The sequence below is a fragment of the Nannospalax galili genome, unplaced genomic scaffold (assembly GCF_000622305.1).
Source record: "Nannospalax galili isolate Female #2095 unplaced genomic scaffold, S.galili_v1.0 scaffold2819, whole genome shotgun sequence".
In the NCBI taxonomy this organism is placed as follows: Eukaryota; Metazoa; Chordata; class Mammalia; order Rodentia; family Spalacidae; genus Nannospalax; species Nannospalax galili.
The window spans coordinates 413,558-420,927 of NW_008342002.1; the positions used below are offsets into that span (position 1 = coordinate 413,558).

The 7,370-nt window shown below is 36.7% G+C and overlaps 1 protein-coding gene across 15 annotated transcripts in view; it reads left to right on the forward strand.

Annotated features, from left to right (window-relative positions):
- Nucleotides 1–7,370, forward strand: part of Zfand4 (zinc finger AN1-type containing 4) — a 92,523-nt gene that overhangs the window by 67,642 nt on the left and 17,511 nt on the right. The window lies entirely within an intron of this gene.

Genomic DNA, 7,370 nt, shown 5'->3' on the forward strand with positions numbered 1-7,370 from the left:
AAAACAAAGAAGTTACGCTGTTTTCTATAGGTTTGTAACCAGTTTAAACTTCCATTCTTATTCTTAGCATGAAAGTTCTAGTTTTTGCCACATCCATGCCAACACTAAATAATCGTCAGTGGTTTCATCTTAATCATTCTGATAGTATGTACTAGTTTTTATTTTTATTTTTCTCGCAAGGAATAATGTTGACTATTTTTTAAAACTTTTCATTTGGTTAAAATGGTATCTTTTGTGCCTGCTCAGGTCTTTTGCTCATTTTTCAATTAGGTTATCTTGCACACCTGTAATCCCAGAGCTGGGGAAGTGGAGACAGGAGGCTCAGGAGTTCAGGTTTGGCATCAGCTACGTAGCATGCTTGAATCTAGCCTGGACTACATGAGTCTCTGTCTCAAAACAAAAGCATATATTTATGGTTTATACACATATATAGTTTATATATATATACTATAAAGTCTTTGTCAGAGGTATAATTTGCAGTTCATGATAACTTGTGGCTTGCTTTTTTACCTATTTTTTGATGAGTGTTCATTTTAATTTACTATATTTTTTCAATTTTACTTTATGATTATTTAATAACCTTTTATGAAATATTTTCCTATCTCAGGTCTTGAAGATGCTCCCATGTTTTTCTCCAAAACCTTTATGTGATTGATTGTTTCTTTCTAATTTGTATATATAATTCAGCTCAATTTTTTTATATAAGTTGGGGTAAAAATTTTTTTATTCAGATGAGCAATTAACAGAAACCTTTCTCCACAATCCTAAACTTTTAATATAATGACAGAACTTTGAAATGCACAAAGCAAAAACTACAGTAGATAGATAAATACTTTACTGTGAGGATTTCCTCCCTTAATTGGTAGAATAGAAAATAAAAAAAGATTATTAGAGAATTTGAACAATACTGTCAACTTACTTGACATTTGCAGAGCGCCTCACCCAACAACAGAGAGCACATGCAGAGCATTGCCAATAAACCATTAAAAATGCTCAAATTTACAAAGAATAAAACTAGAAACCAATAATAGATGTCCAGAAAAATTCAATGTTTCAAAATAACATTTCTAAGAAACTCAGGTCAAAGAAGAACTATAAAGAGAAATTGAAACATAGTACATACTGAATAAAATATTCTTATAATGTGAATTTTTCATTATATGAAATAATTTTGCCTTGTTGATGTGACTCACTTTGGGTTATAATATATTTTTATGTCTTTAGATCTAATTTGCTAATATTTTTCTTAAGATATTTATGCTGAGGAGTTCATTCACTGAGCAAAAATGATCTTTAATTTTCCTTTTCTACCATGCAACAACTGAATTTCAGAGACAACTCTGTCTCGTAGTTATGACTTTTAACTTATTTTTATTTTTAATAATGGTAAAATACATAAAATCTACTCTCAACCTTATTTATTTATAGTTTAAAATTTTTTATTTATTATTTTTATTTTATATGTATGCGTGTATTGCCTGCATGTAGGTAAGTGCACCCGTGTTGTGCAGTGCCCACAGAGGTCAGAAGAGGCTGTCAGATCCCCTGGGATTGGAGTTATGGACAGTTGCTAGCTGTCATGTGGGTGCTGGGATTCAAACCTAGGTTCTCTGTAAGAACAACCAGTGTTTGCAACCGCTGAGCCATCTCTCCAGCCCCTATTTATAGTTTTTGAGACAGAGTTTCACATAACCTAGGCTGGCCTCAAGCTCATTTTGTGGTTGTGGCTGCCCTTGAGCTCCTGATTTTCTTGTTTCTACCTCCCGCATGCTGGTATTATAGGATTGTGCAACCACACTCGACTTAATGTCTTAAGTATAACGCTGTTAATGATGTTAAGTATAGTTACATATTTGTTCAATTTGTCTCCAGAACCTTATCTTAGAAAACTGAAACTCTATACTCCTTATAAACCAACTCCCTAGTACCCTTGGCCTGGTCTGTGTCAGCCCTCAGTCTACTTTCTGTTTCTAGGAATTTGACTACTGTAGATCTCTTAAACAGTGAAGTCATCAGAGTATTTGTGGCTAGATTGTTTAATTCAGTATAACAGTTCTCAAGTTCATCAGTAGTGTAGCATATGTCAAAATCTCCTTCCTTTTTTAGACTGAATAATATTCCATTACATGTATGTACCACATTGTGCTTATCCATTCACCCATCAGTAAACACTTACTTTAGCTATTTTCAATATTGGTGCTATGAACATAGACGTACAAATAATTTCTTTGGGACTTTGGATTCATATATAATGTTATTAAATTTGTTTTTAGATATTTCACAGATGTACACAGTGCATACTGACACTCTCCATTCCCTACCATGCCTGTAAAACCCACTCCTCCCTGCAAATCGCTCTCATGTTCATGTCTATGTGTTTTGGTTTGCGACTCACTGCGTTTTCTCAGGGCTGTTTCTGTGGTCAGGGGTTAAGAGTTGTCCTTGGAACCTGGTGGGCTCAGCAGTAAGGTACCCAACTGGAAATGATGATTATATCAGATATTTTAAGGAGTTGTTGTTTAAATTATCCCTCAGTTTTGATTTATCTGGTAGTTGCATCATGTTAGATAAAGGTTAAACGTTTTGGATGTGAATATCAACACAGACAGTGTATTTTTTTGTACAGTGTGTCTGCAGGAGCATCATGTCAATTGATAGTATTTCCTGTTTGGGGGGGTGGTCTTTTTGAGACAGGGTCTCTCTGTAGCCCCAGCTGGCCTGAACTTACTATGTAGACCAGGCTGGCCTTGAACTCCTGCCTCTGCCTCCCGAGTGCTGGGATTAAAGGCATGGGACACCACGCCTAGCAATTGATAGTATTTTCAATTTGCCATTTTATAGTTTCCCCTTTTACCCCAAAAGTAGTCTAATAGATTTAAAAAATGTTCTGGTGGCACAAACTTTTTGGCTTTTCATCGCTTTTAATTTCTAGTTTTATTGTACAGAAATAAGGCAATATTATTCATATTTCTGTTTTATAGAATTTAATTATTTTATTTCTGATAATTTCCATGTGTATTTTGTGTAAATTCAAAAGGTAGTGAGTGTATCCTCTTCAGAGTACAAGTTTGATAGCTGTCTGGAAGATCTACCTTCTTGGTTGCTTGGTTAGATCGTATTTCCTTATTTTTTTAATCTATATTTCTTTCATTGCTAAAAATACTGAACATTTTTCCATGTTACTTGGTCATTTTTACTTCTTTTAACAAATGCTTTTTCAGTTCATCTGCTCATTTAAGAACTGGATTGTTAGTGAAGTATAATTTAGTTTTTAGTATTTCTTTTTTGTATATTTTTATTGAACTTTTTGTGTATTTCATACAAAACATCTTAGTCATCTTTAGACCTCCTCCCCTGTCTGTACCTCCCGCAGCCTCCCCCACCAGATTTCATGCATTTTGTCCTTTATATTCAGGCCTATCAGTCAGCTTAGAGTCCCCAGACGTCCCACAGTGTGAGTTCATCCACTGAGGTCTGGTCAGCCTGTCCAGAGTCTCGACCTTAGAAAAGATCAGCTCTCCTTTACCCAGCAGTAAACAGCTGCCACCAGTTCTTTGGCTAAGGTTGGGGCCTGCTGGTGTTTTTGTCTGCTTTCCTTACTATTTTTTTTTGGTCAGTTTTTCTCTTGGAATAAGAACCATGATACATGAAAATTTATTACTAAGTTTCTGTATGCTTCTCTTTTCACCTTAAGGAGTAATTGCTATGTGATTTGACAAGTAAGTATTAACATCTTCATCTTTCTGCTAATTCTAAAAGTCAGGAAGTATTTCATTTCTGTCACAATCACCAACATTATCTTTGAATTTTCCTTTCCTGGTATCTGTTCCAGACCTGGTATCTTTACCACCTACATACTAGCTGTGACAACCTGTGAAACTTAATTTACTTTCCCTTCCTCCATTCTGTTCCAGTGCTTAAATTTTGCAGTATTTCTACTTTTTAAAGAAAACATAGCATAAATCATTTTTCTTTCCTTATCCATACTGACATTTTAATTTTAATGAAATAACCCCCCATGCATACTCTCAGTCTTGTATGTGTGTGTGTGTTTGTCAATCCGTATTTTTAAAATCCATTTACTATTTGTATGTGTGGAGTACCACAGTATGCTATGGGGGCAGGACAACTTGTGGGAGCAGCTGTTTCCTTCCACATGCGGGTAGCAGGGGTTGAATTCTGGCCATCAGGATTGGCAACAAGGGCCTACCCACCTCTACCTGCTGAGCCATCTCACAGCCCCTATCAGTCTTTTTTACTGATTTCCTCATAGTCTGGTTATTTGCTTATCTCAATAAATTCTTCAGGAAAGACTTATATTACTGTGATTACTGAGTTTTCAGGCATTCAAAACTTTTAAAATACTTAAATGATAATTTAAAGGCTATCCTTTCAGGGGTAATTTCTATATTTTTTAAATGGTAATTTCGCTGGCTAGGAAATGTTCAATTTTCCTTTGAGTTTAAAAAAAAAGGTTTGCTCTCCTATTATCTTGCTTTTTATACTGCCATTGAGAAATCTATTTGTGAATTCAACCTGCTTTTCTTGCTCTTGCTTGCTTTCTATTTTGTTCATTCTATATAGCCCACACTGACCTTGAACTCGGGAGCCTTGGACCTCCGCCTACTGAGTGCTTAGAGTACAGAGAACGTGTTGCCTGACTGGTTTTTGCTCTCCCTTTTTCTCCCTCCCAAACCCAGGCCAGGCAAGTGCTGTACCATTGCACTGCACCTCAGCCCTGACTTTCGTTTTTTTGACTTGGAGATTAACTGTTCTGGGTCAATTTTCACTATATGCTTATATTTTTTGACATAAAGGGTCAAATCTATCACTTGGGGATAACTTACAATGCGTAGCATTTGTTCTCTTTTGTAGGGAACCTCCTTTATGCACATGCCGTAACTTCTTTGTTTTATAATCAGCTATTTTCTCTCATCCTTTTACAGTTCACGTTGTTGCCTCTCCTAGCTGTTTTCATACTTTAGTACTCTTTGTTAAGTGTTCTTTTGAGTCTGGTTTTCTTTGGGCACCTTATAATTTGATTTATATTTTTGAAATTGCATTTTCTACAGATTATTTTTGATCTTGGCCAGCTTATACAGTGTCTTCCAGGTTTTTTGTTGATTTTGTTTTGATTTGGGGGATTTATGATTTATGTACTCTTTGAACATATCCTGCAAAAGCTGAGCATGGTGGCACCCTTGTAACTCTAGCAGTCCAGAAGCTAAAGCAGGAAGACCATAAGCTCCAGGCCAGTCTGAGCCACATAGTATGACCCTTTCTCAAAAACAGAGGTGGTGGGGAGATGGCCATTGGGTAAAATACAAGCATAAGGACCCTGAGTCCAGATCCTCGGAATCCACGTAAAAAGCTGCATGATGCTTTGAATCTGTAACACCACCGTTGGTTGTGCAGAGACAGGCAGGTCTCTGGAGGTCGCTGGCCAGCCAGTGTAATCTAATTAGTCAGTTCCAGATTCAGAAAGAGACCCTGTCTCAAAAACTAAGGTGGAGAGCAACTGAGGAAGAGTCCATATGTCAACCTCTGCCCTCCACATGCATATGCACATGTACCTGCACTCACACACAGACATGCATACACACCAAATACATAGGAACAAACAAGTGCTGTACACAAATACTAATTTTTAAAATATTTAATTTAGATTGGAGCATCGTGGTACAGTTTTCTTTTGTTATGTTAGGGGAGAGTTTATACTAACTGAAATGTTCTGATTCTCATTTTGTATTTTATTCTTCAAATATAGATTTCTTTTCCCTTCTGTTCTTTTTCCCTTTACTTGGATAAGTGTGAATTTTTATGGGTTAGTACACAGAAGTGAAGCTATGTAATTTCAAGGACATGGTATTTTGATAGAATACTTACACTCTGCCTTGTTTTCAGTCACTGACTTCTCACTGCAGAGAAGCATGTGCACCTCCTGATACTCTCATTCAGAGTTCTTCTCTAGCATCTTTACTTTCCCTTCTTTATTTACCTCCACTTAAAAAAAAATCCCCTCTGCACAAGTAGAGCTTCCTTAAAACTTAACTGGAGGCCAGCCTGGTCTACATAGTGAGTTCCAGGACAGCTGGGGCTCAGGGAGATCCTGTCTCAAAAAAAAAAAGCATTCCAAACACTGGAGAGATGGCTCAGTAGTTAAGAACACTGGCTGCTCTTCCAGAGGACCTTGGTTTGATTCCCAGCACACACGAAGGAATAAACGAACAAATTTAGCTGCATGGATCCTGAATGACTTCAGATGGTTCCCTTCTGACTCCCAGTGACTCACTTTGATAGCCCAGATCTTAGATCTGTTTTTAGTATTTTTACAAAAGAGATGTTCTCTTTGTGGGGTAGGTGTGTTTCATCTTTGTTTTGTCAGCCCCAGGCTATCCTGCCTCTCTTTTTTTCCTTTTTGAAGCTCCACATTTTTGCTTATTACCACAGGCATAGGCTTGGTATTTGAGTCTCCCTACATTTGAATGGTTTTCATCCTTACAGCTAACTTAAACTTTATATTATGTGTCTTTATACTATATGTCCCAGTTTGCTTAAGATTTAGGTTGTAAGCATTTTTTTTCTTACGTTGTTAATCTCGTTGGATGTATGCGTATTTATTTATTTTGCAGGAAACATGTTGATATTCAAGATTTTGACAACTGCCATTGATTTCTAAATGTGGAAACTATACTTTTCAGTTTTGAAAAATTATTTTCATGTACACAGACACAAACACACATACACAAATACACACACACAGAGGGTCTTGTCTTACTGGGGCCTTCCATCTTACCCCCACCCCCAGCTTTCCTTTTCCCAAGTGGCATCTACTGATTTTCTGGTATTTTCATTTGTATTTCCTATAAGCAGGACTGTTGGAATGTCATCAGACAGTCCTTCCCATCCGATCCCTGCTGGCTACCATTATGCTTAAGAGCTAAGGCTTCCTATCTTGAGTTCTCAACTTTAATCTTTCTGTGATATTTTTATTTAAACCTTCTGCATCAGGGAGCCCAGATCTAATCCTAGGTTTGGTGATTTGCTAGGAAGACTAACAAACTCTTGTATATAGTATACAATTTTACTGTCACTAAGATTTACTACAGAAAAAGAAAACAAAACCAAATCAACAAAGGGAAAGGGCACAGGGATCCAAGTCCAGAGGAAACCAGGTGCAGGCATCTTACAGTCCTCTCGAGGTGTGGTCTCATGATGCCTTGATTTCTCTGCCAGTGAGTTGTGACACTACATGTGAAATCTTATCTCAGAGGCACTCATTAGTAATTCTGTGTGTAGGGTTTTTGAATTTTTATTTTATTTTATTTCAGGCTTGTTCATATAGGTACCTTCTGTCTAATATATATATA